Source organism: Rhea pennata, chromosome 22 (assembly GCF_028389875.1).
Source record: "Rhea pennata isolate bPtePen1 chromosome 22, bPtePen1.pri, whole genome shotgun sequence".
NCBI classification, from domain to species: Eukaryota; Metazoa; Chordata; class Aves; order Rheiformes; family Rheidae; genus Rhea; species Rhea pennata.
The window spans coordinates 5,271,575-5,287,062 of NC_084684.1; positions in this window are offsets into that span (position 1 = coordinate 5,271,575).

The window sequence follows — 15,488 nt, forward strand, 5'->3', positions numbered from 1 at the left end:
TGGAAGTGGAGCAACCTGCTCACGCTCCAGGGAACTGACTTCCTACTAGGAACGGTGACAGGGGGGTCACATACATGGAGAGGTGGAGGGAGTTGTTCTTAATAATTGTAGTTCAGTGCTCACGGAGCAAATAATGGAGCCACACCTGAGCGGGACTGGATGGGCAAGACGAGCAGCTCCCTTCTGCTAGAGTGCGAGCTCAAATGAGTCAGCAGGTCAGAGAGATCAGGACACGGGCGTCTCACCTTCGCAATCAGTTCAAGGAAGCCAAACCAGACAAAGTCTCTTCAGACTATCTCAGAAACACGACAGCCCCTGGTACCAGGGGATTTCTGCTAAGTTCTCCCTCTCCCCTGTACTCTTGCGCAGTGTTGCTGTGTCCTCTGTCCAGGTATGCTCTATACCAGTGGTGGCTGCATTTTACCAGCGATCCTTCTGCATACTTTATAACCTTTTGTAAAGGTCTGTGGGATATTTCTCTGCACTCTTCGGTGTATTACTGAAATGAGCAGGGTGAATGGGATGGCCTTCACTGTTGTTAATCAGAAAATCTACGGTGAGATCAGTGGAGCTGTGACAGTTTGCACCGAGTCTGTGGCCCGTGTGCTACCTTCTTAGTTTGGGGGCAGCTGAGTGGTACCTGAGGCATGTTTGCACCAGTGCGTGCAGCTCATAGCCAGGAAAGCCTTTTCTCTTTTCAGACTTGCTTTTCTTGCTCGTGTGGGGACCTGCTTGTACAGAACTAAATAATTCCTCTCTTCCAGGGAAACAAACCCATTGGCAGATCAGATGCCTTCTTTTCCGCTCTATGGGCCAGACAGCCAAGAGAGCCCTGTGTATCCGAGGTGCTATGGGGACAGCTTTGGGGTGTGCTTTTCCAACCCTTACTTTGGTACTTAAACGTGAGCAGAGCTCTCTAGAAAATCCGGCCTCATGTATATATTTAGGTCTTCCGTGCTTTCCTCATTAATCATTAAGTTTGTTGCAGCAGCAACTGAGACCACAGCCTGGCCTTGGGAAACCTCGTGAGGCTGTTAGTGATACGCCAGGGCACAGAGCGGAGGGAGAGCTGGGTGGCTGGGGGAGGCGAGTTCGGCTCCTTGCTCTGTTCTGCTTAGTTGTGTGGACATGTAGCTGTCATTACACTCCTCTGCAAGTTTTTGGCACCAGTGAAGTCCACGGCATTAAATGGACCTGCCTGCTTTGATATAAAGAGAATGACTGCTCTAAAATGGCTTCTCTCATGAATAGAAAAAAAATGTCCTTTCAGTTCTGTCACCCTTCGAACAAGCCCTGTAGCTGCTTTGGATGTTCTGTCTCAATGGCTGACACCAAGCAGGGAGGAAAACAAACAAGCAAACAGAACGACAAGGAAAGAATAAAGCCCTGGAAGGAAAAAAAGCAACATATCTGGAAGACAACTCAAGGGCGGCCCATGATGGGCAGGAGAAATCCTGCCACTTCCAGTCATATCAGAGGAGAAGAAAGCTAGGCAGACGTAGTGTTATCATCCTTAAAGTACTCAGGTTAGGGGGAATTATGACAGCTGTGTTCCTAATGTGTGTGAACATGAGCAAAGAGCTGCTGATGGCTGCTAGCTCACCCGGGCGGGCAGGCAGCGTGCTGGCTTCGCGATGGCGCGAAGGAAGGTGTCGCTGCTCTACGAGCGCCTTGTTCATCCTTGTGCGGCAGCAGCGGCTCCCCGGGGCGCCTGGCTTGTGTTACGAGCCGCAAAGGAAGCACAAGAAGCACTTTTGTCGGTCCCCTGCCTGGCTCCAGCGTGGTCTGCTCGCCCTTCTGGGGAGCGTGGTTGTACGTGGTGCTGGGGCTGGCAGATACCCACCAGGAGGAGCAGAGTCGTCACTCTGCAGTCTCCCGTATCGCCATACTCCATCAAGTATTCACGCACTTCTCCTTTAAGTGAGATCCCTCTTGATGGTGAAGGCCCCTGTGCTGCAACTGTGTGCTTAGCAAAATCACTCAGTTCTGTGCAGATTAAGGGACGGTTCATTTCTGAAGAGAGTTAAAAATAATAAAATCCATTGCAATTAGCTCCTGGGATGGTGAGAGTGAGCAGGGAAGGACGTGAGCGAGTGTTTAATCCCCTTCCCATAGCTGCCAGGCAGATACAGGGATAGCAAGCGCTCCTGCAAAGAGCCCGGCCCCGAGGCTAGGCTGGTGCTGGGGAGGTGCTGGGCTCCGGCACACTCGCGCGGCCGGCGGCACAGCCGGGAAGGGCCGGCACACGTGGAAGGGATGTCTGGGGACAGGGGCTGCGCCGAGCCAGCCGGGAGGGTGCGGAAGACGGGGGGTGAAGCGTGCCACGCGTGTGATCTCCCTAGTAATCCAAACCACAGTGGTTACTGACGCGTTGCGCCGAGCACCTAGAGGCCAGCAGCACTCGGTCCTGTGCTGGCACTGTGTCAGAAGTAGCGCTTGCCCTGAAGAGCTTATGAGTTAAGAGATGTGATTTGTTGGAGGTCTCCCGGCAGGGCAGAGGCAGGAACAGCCGTGGGCGAGTCAGGAGAGAGGAGCGCGGAGGAGGGCATTTGGAGGTGGGCAGCAGAAGGAAAAACTGAGGACAGAGCAGAGAGGGGGAGAGATTAACAGGGCTCTGAGCAGAAAGCTGGAGCATCCAGTCAGTAACTAGTGCAGGAGCCCAAGATCTGACTTGTGGGGAAAAGCCTCTGCTATCACATGCAAACAATTTAGCTCAAGAAATACAGTTTTATTGCCTGCCGAGTGCTTTTCCAAATGGGACCTGGAGTGTTCACGCACTTCTCTGCCTCTTTTGCATTCTCTTATTCCTAGGAGGCAGAAGGATTTTTATCTTCATCCAGCATTAAAAAAAATCCATAAAACCAGCTGCCTTAAAAAATAAAACCCCTTTCCTAGTCTATGCTAATAATTTACTATTATTCCAGGTTTTATTACAAGCTCTTTCAAGGGCTGCCCAGAGCCCCATCCGTAAATAGCACATAACTCAGGCCATGAGGATTTCCTCCCCAGTGAGACTTTTAATGTCTAAACCAGAGGTGTCAAACAAGCAGCTCAAAGACGAGTTGTGGCCCTGGAGATTTCCACATCTGGACTATATCTCAGTGCTTAACACATTAGCTTTTGCCCCAAGCAGCTCCGGATTTCCCTCGCCAGTTTGTGCTGAACCTGAGGTAGGTTTGATTTAAGAGGCTAAGCATTCAAAGGAAAAGAAAAGGTACCTGCTTAAACGTTCAAAGTGCTGCCCTGAAGGCTCCCAGGGTTTTCAAGCAGGGTGCAGGCGTATAGCTGCCCCTGAAGCAACGCACATTGCACCAAGACCTGTTTGGTTCAGAGGGAGGAAGGATCCCTTGTGCTAAGCTGCCGGTCCCATGCAGGACCAGTTCTCTCCAGTTATCAGTGCATCTGCACGCAACCTGCAGAGCTCGTGGGGGTGGGCTCTCGAGACCTGTGGCTTCCCCCCAAACCAAACTCATCTCCCTGGCTGAGAGTGATTCTGCATCCCTCCTCCTCCTCCTGCAGAAATGTCTGTCTCCAGCAATAGCTCGTTAAACATTTTGGGGCTAATTCCTTTCTGTGGCTTGGTTAGATTCCTCTTCAGCTTGCTGGGCAACTGCTCTGGAGCGCAGATGAAAAGAGTGCTGGGGAGCAATGATGTGGATCTCAGAGCCCAGGGCTCAGTCTGACTTGGCTATACAGCCTTGGGCTTTGTCCCATGCTGACTTCTCCGGAGTGCAAAGATCGGGGGGGGGGGGGGAAATCCATTTCTGCATGCTTTTTCCTGTCCTAACTCTGATCTGACTTCCTTTTCCTAATGGCTAAATCCGGAGCCCCTCGGGGGCCTGAACCTGCCCAAGGTGCAGGCTTTCATCCGACCACACCAGCGGGACCGTACGATGTCAGTCCGGAGGACGGCCATACGGTTGAAGCAGCCTTCCCTGGGCAGCCTGCATTCCCGGAGCCCGGGGAGGAGGAGGTTCGGTACTGAGCCCGGTCAGGTTTTGGCGAGGGCGCTGCCTTGTTTCGCTGCAGCACGGCCCGGACAGCCGGCAGCGTGTGCGTGCGTTTCCCTGGCCACAGCGGGGCTGCGGGCTCTGCAGTCCGGACGCCCGCAGGAGGCCGGGTGCCTTCGCCTCTCTTCCGTTTGAGTCCTGTGCTCCATCCCTCCCCGAGACACAGGTGTGCTGGGGAAGCCAGCCCAGACAACCCCTCCTGAGCTCCTTCCGCGCGGCACCTGCTGCATTTCTAAAGCGCTTTTGCCCCAGACGACTCCACGTGAGGTCTGGGTGCACGCTGATAAACGATCCGGCGCATGCTGCTGGTGCGGCGTTTGCAAACTCCAGCGACTCTCTGCCTCCTTTCCTCTCTAGGCGGCCGCTCCCTTCCCCCAGCCGCCCTTCTCCCTTCTCCTCTTCCTGCAGCAGGTTGATAGGTGAAACCTGCTGCTTCTGTGTAAGTGTTGTAATGACATTAACAATCTGCCACCGGCAAGTTTCCAGCGCGAGGCGAGCAGCCTCCGCTCGGAGCGTGCAATCTTGGCAGGCTGACACTTTCCCATGCCTTCTGCCCTCTGTCAGCGGGGAGGTGGGCCACTCCCAGCCTGACAGCTCCGACAGGATACCTTCACAATGACTGCAATAATAGACCCGGCGATGGGAAAACGAGGCCAAGAAAACCCAAGGGTGAATTACAAGATGAATAACTTCCCTGAAGCCACGTCCCAGAGCATGCCTTGGCCTGCTGTTGATTCACCAGCTGATCTCCCCTCCTTTGCTGCTCCACCGCCCTCTGCTCCCCTCCCAGGAGACAGACCTGTCTGGATTTCATCACTCGCCTAAAATAACTGAGAGAGCTCAGAGAGGATAGGGAAGGGAGCAAAGAGGCAGGCTCAGAAAAGTGTGGAACAGCCCTTCAAAGCATCAGACCTGCATGGCTGAAGAAATGCAATTTCTGAGCCTAACTTTGGGAAGTGGCAGCCAGGTGAGGGTGAGCACCTGGGGTATTTCCAGGGAGCACTGTGGAATCATCTACTCTGGAGGCCTCATCTGTCCTTGCAAGCCTTAGACTCCCCAGCTTGCACAGAAAGCTTTGGGTGGAGATCCTGAACTGTGCTTGTATACCTGCTCTCGTGCCACAGTGGAGCAGTAGCTTCTGTTGCCGTAGGGAATTACCCGTTCTCCAATTTGGGAAGCCTGGCCATGGAGCCTTCTCTTGTGATCACACCCTGGCCCCGGACATGCAGTCAGACCCCTAGACAGAGAATCCGGTACAAAGAAGCAGGGCAGAGAGGGCAGCACTGTACCGTGTGCTGAAAGTAAGCGTGGCAGCAGACAGCAGAAGTGTCCGCTGCTCTCCCCGGTGGAGAGCGATGACTGCTTCTGTGCTCTAGGAAGCCCCAGTCCCCGAGGTGAGCAGTGAGATTAGCAGACAGCCCATTACCGAGTGACTGACACGAGGAACTCTGCGTATTGCAGCCATCTGCGGTGTCAGCGTGGGACTGTGCCTCACTTACAGCAATACTGGGCTGGTGCAGAAGTCTGCCCAACACCTACAGCGCCTGGGCTGCTCTCAGGGTGCTGTTCACAACTATGATAGAGCAGCCCTAACGGAAAGCACTGAGCTTAATGCTTCCCAACAGGTAATCAAAGTGAATGCCAGCATAGCGTTACGGCAAGCTGCTCTGCCCACGATGCTTTAAAACTTGCTTGCTTTTTGCTCTGGGTTTTAAAATGCACAAGGGCTCTGTCCACTTGGAGATGAGTCCTGTTTCTCTTCACATTCCATATTCTGCAATTCGTATACACGTCAATCAAAACTGTTGTTAGCCATAGCTGTCACGTCAAGTCCACGTCTAACAGCACGGGTGATTGACAGTAAAGTTTGTTATCTATGAATGTGTCATCCCATCCAGCACCCAGTGCTGGAGTGCTGCCTGACAGGTCATCAGTGGGAGACTTCCATCATCCATATATTATGAGATGGTTCGACAAATCATTTTTCAGCTAGTCTCAGACACACGTGTTCTTCTGAATCCCTTTAACCTGAGATATAGCATTTGACAGTGGAAGGAGGTGGAGGCTGATGGACCTCGGTCAGATAAATCTTGAAGGGTCAGCAAGTGAAAACAGGCTGTATCCATTTCTGTCCTAACTCTTGTGAAGGAATTTGAGCCAGCAGCTTCACTGAAGAAGCTTGTGCAAGGGTCAGAGTATGGGAAGAAAATCACTGCAGAGAAGCAGACTTCTAATAGCCTTGCAGTAGAAGGGCCCAAGATATGGTGGTTTAGCTAATTTTTGTAGAGACTGTGAGAGCTCAAAAAGAGAAGCTTTCTCATTAGGCTTCTTGCTTTCTCATTTTCCACAAGAATCAGTCCAAATCCTCCTTTGCAAAGAGCTGTGTAGAAAAAGGAAATGATAAGTAGAATATGACCCATCCTTGTCAGCCAAGAGAGACTCAGGATGCGTTTTTAAAAGTTTGGATCACTACTTAACTGATTTCATGTATACTAGTTCACTTGCCCCTGAGGAACTAGTTTGCTGCTCACTGCAATTAGCAATGTGGAAAGACTCCTGTTAATCTTGATAAACTTTGAGTCAGGCCTTCAATGCAATATGATCCCAAAGAGGTCCCTCTTTCAGGGGATGATAAGCTCTAGCAGGGCACTTCGCCCGTGATAAATGCTGTGTGCACAAAGGAGCGAGAACATGGGGGTGAAGTCACAAGTCAATATCCCCAATTAGAGTTTCAAGGAGTAGGCAAACGAGGTTACATGAATGTTAAATGAATGTTTAGGGTTTTAGGCTTCTTTTTTCTTTTGGCTTTCATACTATAAATATTAGTATTTCGTATGCATGATTTTATATTGAGACAAAGTATTTTGACATATTAAACAAAAAGAATGTTCCCCAAATGATATTTCTGTAATCTTTTCCTTCTTGATGACCTCTGAAATTCCATCCTCTTTGTTCAGAATTGAAGTTAAAATTACATTTAAAGTGCAGTAGAAAAGCTATGTTTCCTCTGGGACTGAAATTCTGTCCTCCAACAAAGTGTAGTCACTAGCTCAGTCATGTCCTGGAGTCAATCAAGCTCATGAAGAGTTCAATCTGAGGCCCCCTGCAATCATTTCTATCTACTTGATGGCACAAGCAGCTCTGGGCTTGATCCAGATTCTTGCTAAAGCCAGTGGAGGTTTGACCAGCTTACACCAATGTATATCAGGATCTTGCACAGTACCTGAGGGGTATCTTTTTCTGCATCCGTGTTTTAATACTGCGGAGAAGTGATTTTTTTGTGACCTCTGGAATGGAATTGGGCCAGAGAGACAACTTTGGAAGTTGCATATGTTATAGTGCTGTGTGTCAAAGAGATATTAAAAGAAAATCATAAAAATAGCTTCCTTCATCCCACACAACCCTCATGTTTTGATTTCCTGGTGAAAAAACCCAAAGGTTTGTTTGGACTGTAATTAGTGGGGTTTATACTCACAACCCAATCATAACAACTTCATTTGGCTCAGGAGGAGTTTAAATCCAACAAATGCAGAATTAAATCCACCACTGGCTTTATAACGCTTCTCTACCCCACATAAAAATAACATTTGCAAACACTTTGATCTGTGTTACATTTTGAAAGCTACCAAATTTGGATACATGGATTTCCAGTGAGGTAGAAGGGAGGAAGAAGATACTTGATGCTTCCCCAAACGCTCTAGTCAAGCATCACTGAAAGTGAGTAAGGGTGAGTTTTTATAGAATCCCTTGTGCGTGCATTAGTATGCGTATCGGATGTGTAAATGCAGATGGATAGGCAGCTAGCTAGGTAAGCGGACAAGCAGAGCGATAGACAGGGATGGGAAAGAGCAGCAAACAGGCCGAAGTCTGAAGTGCTCCTGCCAGCCCTTCATAACCCTCTGCTCCAGGGCTGTGGGAGGAGAGGGGCTCTTGGCCGCCCGCAGCGGGACACGCCGAGGGGCCAGGGCTCCGCGCCGCGCCGCTCGGGGCCCTAGCTGCCAGCGCGGCTCCTTCCCCTCCTCTGTCCCGTCTTCCCGACTCAGCCGCGCGCCGTGCTTAGCATGCGTAATGCTGGCAAAATCAGAGCCGCCGAGCAGCCCCTGGGCCTACGCGACACCAGCGCTCGCTTAGCCTGCGAGAAGCTGTGCCTTCTAATTACTGCAAGTGCTGCGGGAACATGAAAAGGCAGGCGCTCGTTAATCCGCAGTAATTTCAGCCTAGCAGAGATCCGTTGTCACCTTTCTAGAGAAACCATTTTCACGCTCTTGCAAAGCAAACCAGACACCTCTGGCAGAGCACACGCGGTCCCCGTCTCTGAGTGGGGGGAAACAGATGCTGTCTTCATTGTGTAAGGCTACAAGCCTTACACATTCTCTGCAAATTAGAGTAGCTTTGGAGAGATACATTCCCCTGCCATACAAAAATGGATAAATAATTTTCCCTTGCAGGTGGTGAGGCATCCACTCATTCTGCAGCACCTTCTCCTTTCATGATGGACTCCGCATGGCTCTAGAGACCGGTCTTGGACCAGGACTTCATCCCTACTGAAAACCAAGGGGTCAGTCTGTAATGCACCTGCTAGCTGGACGCATTTTGCTCGGCACCCTTTTCATGGGGTACGTGGCAGGAGAAGGATACTGTAGACCCTGGTGCCCTGCGCTGCTGAGGAGGTAAAGCAGTAATCCAAGGGCACAGGACGCAAGCAGAGTTGATGGGGTTTCTGTGGCCACCGGGGCCTTTCTGCAAAGAGGGAGTTCTGCGGAGAACTAACAGCGAGGGATACCTCTCCCCCACTGCCCCGCTGCGTGGAAAGGTACCGCCAGCCCTGCTCCAGCCGGCCGCCTCCACTCTTGCCCTGCTCTGCTCTAGAGTAGTAGGACTCTGCACTTGTCTCAGGCCTGAGAGCTTTGCTCTTAATGACAAATCAGCTGATGTGGGAAATTAGTTCTCTGGCAGCACGGCATAACGTCGCTCCAACTGGTCCTCTGAGAATTTCCTGTAAAAGCAGCTGAAACATTAGAGCTAAGAGAATCCCACAGTCTTGAGAGCATTTAGGATGCAAGTTAAGATATGAGAGCGCAGCTTATCTTGGGCAGAATGTGTCTTCAAAGATGCAATCTGTAATTCAGTAAGACTGGATCTTTTCTACCATGTAGCCTCCACATGAACCATTAGACACAAAATAGCGAGCTGCCAGTTTCACGGCTGAAAGCAGAGTTATCCAGACACTGATCTGTGTCTGTCCGCAGAACTTGCATCTCACTTAGGATGGGGCTGATGTCACTGATACTTGGCCCTAGACCAGATAAGCTCCACATAGCAATTTGCATCTGGAAGACTGGGTTTGTCCCAGTGCTACTCTTTCCATCCAAAGGCCCCAGCTCCCACTCAGTGCATTTCCAGGGAACTGGCCAGCGTGAGTACGTAGTACTCCAGTTCTTGGGGAAAATGTTTGCAGGAGTGTGTCTGCAATACATCAGCTAGCTTAGTTTAGTAGCCTGAATACCAATAGTAAAGCCACAACAGCCTAGGTTTCAACCACTGAATATGCACCCAGGATCCCAGACCTGCTGCACTACTGCTGGTCAGATTAAATCTAACCCACAGGTTAGATCTAATTTAGACTCAGGCTGCAAACTCACATCCTGACAGCAATGCAGGTATTTCTGTCTTGCTCCGTTAACTTTGGATAGGGATGTATGCACAAATTACCAGGAGGAGTATGAGTTTACGGTGCGCTGCTTCTCCATACTACAGACCTACCTGTGGTCCCTCACAGCGCAGAAGCCACATGGCAAATGTCACTGATGATACCGAGCTGGTGTGGGCCAAGAGCACACACGGGTAACACGGACTGGCCCGCGGAGCAGCTGAGGGGCCGCTGTTACTCCCGGGAGACGGCCTCGTCGTGTGTCCGTATCACAGCTCCGGGGTGCCCTTCGTAGCGCTCTGCGCTTCTCCCTCCAGACTGAGCCATCTGAAGTCCTGTGCCTCGCAGGCTACGTTTAGGGAAAGGAGATACGGGGGGAAACCTTCCTCCCTGTGGGCCTTCTAGGCTGCCTGTTTTTAATGAAGTTCCCTCCTTGCTGCAGGAAGCATCTCTGTGAGGGGAGATCCACGGCAGTGCGATTGAGGTACATTCCTCCGAGAGCAGACCTCCATTTTCAGCAAACTTACATTACCTTGCCTTGCATTAACACATGTTGTCAGCTCTTTTAACAGCAGTAAGTGAATGGCTGTAAGAAAGATGAAAAAAATCTAAAGGATGTAGCTGCATCTGCTGTTAGTGGGCTGACCTTGTGTTTCCAGCGTCGCGTGTGTGCAAGGGACACAGCCAGCTTCAGTTCTCCTCTAGCCAGGGGCCAGGTTGCTTCAACACTTGTAAACACAGTGGTACTAAATGACAGTCCACTTTGGCACGAGGGGGAAGACAGTGAAGTGTGCGGTGCAGGTCACGCTGGTAGGTGAAACAGTCACCAGCCCAGATCGTTTCTAGCAGCTTGCTCTTTGCAATGAAGTTAAGTTGCTTCAGGGCAGACGAATTTACCCTCCTTCCAACCAGGTCACTGCACTTTGGTCCCACTAAAAGTAAACAGGCAATAGATGTGCCTCCGTTGATCTGAATCTTAAATAGCATAGCTTTCATGTATGGGTTGGTGCTGTTGTATTTCCAAAGTTGCTATATAAAAGAAGCAATGGAGCTTTTGATGGTCATTAGTGATGGAAAGATAATTCCTATTTGGACTTACAGGGTGAAAAGGCATTCACAAAGCCAGACATGCTAAAGGAAGTAACTTGCTGGATGCAATCATTCTTCATATCCTCTCTAATTTCTTTGGGCGCTACGGTGTCTGGCAGAGCAGGGTCCTATTCTTTGGCTGGTCTCAAGCTGATGGTAACATACCGCCTGCAAGTAACAGCAGTGATAATACATGTCAATGCCTTTGTGATTCATGTCTGGATTTGTTTCACCTTCTAACTCCTTCGCGCCTTGCCCTAGGATTTAGGATGCAGAGGGACTGGAAGACACAGGAGGAGGCCTTACAAAACTCCGCTAGCTCATCCCTCTCGGCAGCCTTCTGTAGGGCATATACGGCATCGGTTTAGTATCGAATAACGGCTCGCAGCCTTTTAGCAGCAGTGAGGGAAGAAGGTCATGAGGGACATGGAAGTGGAATAGCAAGGAAGTAAAATGTATTTACTCAGACTAGCTCTGGGTGAGCTGTGATGGCTTTCACTGTTCTTGTGAAAAATACTGTAAGAAATTTGATGCATCACAGTGGATCAGGCCTCTATTTTGTCTCATACAGAGAAGGTGGAAATTTGGTATAATTCTTCAATTGTCCCCCCAGTATCACCCACAAGATCAGAATCTAATCCAGTCTCTCCAAAGTGTTGCTTCCGTGTTTTCCCGAAGCAAATCTGTGCTCTAGCAATTGCCTGTTGTTAGCAAAATATTTCATACTTGCATATCCTCTCCATTTTGGGGGGCAGGGGACAAAATCTCTGGATGTGTAAATAGCCTTAATGAGAAAACTATAAGCCAAGACCTGCCTGCTTCAGAAGCTGAGATTAAATATAGCTTCTAAATGCTGCTAATTGATTTTAGATGTCTCGGGAAAGCTTTTGCCTTCACACCATCCCACCCACGCTGCTCAAAAATTCCCCACCTGCCCCTGTCGCTCCATAAGGCATGGGGAATCGGTAGCAGAGCCTCTGCGCTCACTATTTGTCAGCTGCTTTAACACCCAAATGCTGTCAAAAAAACATGGGCTGCTAAGAGACCTTGTCTTAGGCCTTTGTTAAACCAACATGTATTCCCATGCTTTCTTCCATCTGCTATAGTCTATTTTTATGTTTTGGCCTTGAAATCTTTCTCTTCTTTGAAAACAAGCCTGTTTACAAATATTTGCCTCAGAAAAGTTCTGCTGTTCAGACAGGCAGAATGAAAGACTGCTCATCTCTGCGTGGACAACATATACATCCAGATGTATACGCTCCTGCAAGTAGCCAGAAAGGCTAGTTTATAAAGAAAAGGATGACTCACGCCAGAGTTGTGTCTGCTGACAAATCAGGAAATAAAAATAAGTGCAAAGGCAGATCTTTGCTATCTGATGCAGTAAGGAATAAACTGCGGATGTACTGTAGATTTTTTACTATGCAAAAAAAAAAAAAAAAAAGTGTGATCAACAGGGTACTTTTAGTAGCTTACTGTAGAATTGGTGTCTATATACTTTTCTGTGCTAGCCACTTTGCCAAATCCCGAGTTGGATTGCTATGAGGAGGCGAGATAGCCTTCTCTATCTGCAGCAGTCATGGAGGTGCCAGGAGTTTCGCCCCTTCTCCCCTGGTTGCTACGCCCAGCCCGGCGGGGTAGTCCAAGCTGCCAAAGCTGAGTGCTGCTCTCTCGCTGTGGAGGAGTCCAGGGGGATCGGACTTGCTGAAAACTAGACTGCAAAGGCTTAAAACAATATCCTAAGGATTGGTACCTTATCAAGGACTGGCACTTTTTCGGTGGTTATTCAGTATAATATGATTTACAGAGATTGGTTTTTAAAGAGCAAAATTCAGCAATTCTTGCAAAGTAGATGTCCTTAAAGCGCTGCTTATTTTTGCAAAGCCTGGTTGTGACTGATAAACATCCACATCTCATGGGTGTCTGCTACATAGACTAAACTTTGTGGTTGTTGTCTCAAACTTTGTGAATTTGAAACTGATTAGTGAATATGAAAGGGGATTTTTTTAGGGGAACCCCCTCCCCAGCTAGTATACCAAAAGATCTGTGGCGTTTCTTAATTGCTTAATATGTAGCTTTGCCTAAAGATACAATGCATGTATATTGCAATTCTAATGTTGCCACGGAAATTGTAAAAAACTTCATATACAGTGAAATGGAGATACTATCCTCACATTGTTTGGCAGAAAAAGGAAACAGAAACAGTTAGATTATTTTCAATAAATGCACACAGATGTGAGAAACATCATTCTGCTTACATGGACTGAACTAGGACGGAAGGGGTCCATAGAAATGTATATGCTAATGTATCTTGCTAACTTCTGGACAATCAGTTATACGACAGACAAGCCTTCAGTGCTCGTAGCGTGTGTGGCATCAGGCTTGTGTACTGCGTAAGAGCCATTCCCTGTCAATACAGGAGTGCTTTATCTCTGTGATACGATGGGCTCTTGAATTGCTACGACAAAAACCTCTCTTTAACAGCAGTTCTGAGTAGCCTTATAAGAACCACCTCGACCTTCTCTGAAGAAATGCTTCAGTTGGCTACAGGAATTTTTTATCCACACACAAGCATCTGCCCCCTTCCCAGGAAAGGGCTGGCTTAACAGTGAGTTCGCCTTTCCTCGCGGCTCTGCTTTGCTTTATACACCACGAGCAGCGGGAACCTTAGACTGAGGTTCTCGTGCTGTTGTTTCCCCTGCCTGGCCCTGGCTGCGGAAAGATCACCTGAGCTGGATTTGCAGATCCGGGTTTTATTTCATAATGATGGATACGCTGGCTAACTGCGATGGCAGAGGCGAGATAGCGGAGCAGAAATTTGGCGCCAGCGGCCTCGCCGTGACAGCGCCTGCATTCCAGCCTGCCTAAGAGGGGCTACATGGAAGGGCCGGATTAAGCGTCTCGGTGCTGTGACCCCGGCCCCGAGGGACGCGCCGAGCCTCTGCAGCGGCTGCATCTCGACTCACGGGGCGCAGCGCCGGCGGAGCCGCCCGCGCCCCTCCGCGGCGGATCCGCGGCCGGGAGCCCCCGCCTGCGGGGAGCCTCGGCCGGCGCCCGCGCCGCCGGGAGCGCGCCCCGCTCCGCCCCGCGCCGCCGGGAGCGCGCCCCGCTCCGCCCCGCTCCGCCCCGTCGGGGCCGCCGGCCGCGCCGCGCCGCGCCGCGCCTGCTGCCGGGCGGCCGCCGCTGCGCCGCGGCGGGGCCCGGCGGCGGCAGGAGGAGGAGGAGGAGGAGGAGGGGGAGGAAGCGGGGGCAGGGCTGCCCGCCCCCGGCGCCGCCGGCCGCCAGGCTCCGGCTGTGGCAGCGGGGAGGCCGCGGCGGCCCCCGCGCCCGCGGCGGGGTCGGGCTGCGGCGCGGCCGGCGCTCTTCCGCGGCCCCCCCGCAGAAGCGGGGGAAGGCGGCTGCCTCCGCACCCGCGCACCCTGCGTCCCTTGTCCCCCCGCGGCTCTTCCTCGGCGCCGCCACTGAGTCACTGCTTCCCGGGAGGGAGAGCAGCTAAGCGGCGGCAGAAGCGATCTGGCTGGAGGCGGAGGGTGGGAAAGCAGCTGCGCCAGGCGGGGAGCAGAGACGGGCAAGAGGGTAACGCAGGAAAACTCCCTCTGTTGGAAACATGTAAGCAGAAGAACACGAAGGCTCCAGGACCGGAAAGAGGGAGAGAAAAGGACTTCGGCCGGGGGCCCGGGGTGCCTTTTCTGAGCAGTTCCCTGGTGGCCGGTGAACGGGACAGCCCAGGGAAGCTGAAAGGGGCTTTGCTTCTTGCCTGGGGCCTTGCTGGGGACTCTCTTTCTTTGCACTGAACAGTACTTCTTGGGGATGCCTGTCAGAGCCGTACAGTTGCGAAGATTAGGTGAACTAGCGCTCACCGGTTGGCCAGGCTTTGCAGCTGGAATTAAATTCTGTGTTGCAACAGGTCGCTTTCAGCCAGGTCTAGGAATGGCTTGGAGCACGGTACAACTGTTGCAGTGAAGTTCAGATGAAGGAGCCGTCACAGGCTAGCTGGGTTTCTGCCTCACTGTGTTTCACTTCTATCTTCCTCCCGCCTCTCCTTGCTCCACCACACCCAGATCATGCCATCACGCTCATGGACTTCTGGCTGCCTGCACTCTGCCTAACCATTATCGCTTTGGCGCTGGGTCCGTTCCTTTGGACTTTTACCTTTCATCAGCAGCATACTTTGCTCTTTTACTGCACCTTTAAAGGGATAAGACCAAATTTAGCAGTCATCCCACGATATGAAAAAATAGCTACATGAAAGTCTAGGAGGAATAAGGCAGCCCCTCAGTTACTGAGAAATGGAAGAGTAGAGCCAGAAAACCTGTTGCAGAAGTGTAGGATATGGGTACAGCCAAAGGGCAGAAGCAGTGATTGAACCCGAGCTGTAACTTGGCCACTCTTGAAGTGGACTGGAGTTAAGGACATCATCCCTTTCCGCAGGAAGATTTTGAGATTCCATCATGCAGATTTGTTGATGCCGTTCACCTCATCTCCACCTAGATCTCCGCAGGACTTACTTAGGCACAGGATGGTGTGTGACTTGCCCAAGGCCAAAAAAAAAAGCATGTGGCAGTGCTGGACATAGTGCCCAGTGGACAGGGCCCTCTGACCACTAGGTCTTTACTCCCGCACTGCAGTGTTTACAAGGAGGCTGCAATGACAGCAGTACCCTTACGTGTATGCTTTTCAGGGTATCACTTAAGAGGCAGAATGGTGACTGACTGGGAGAAGAGTCCCAGAGGCGTGCAGCG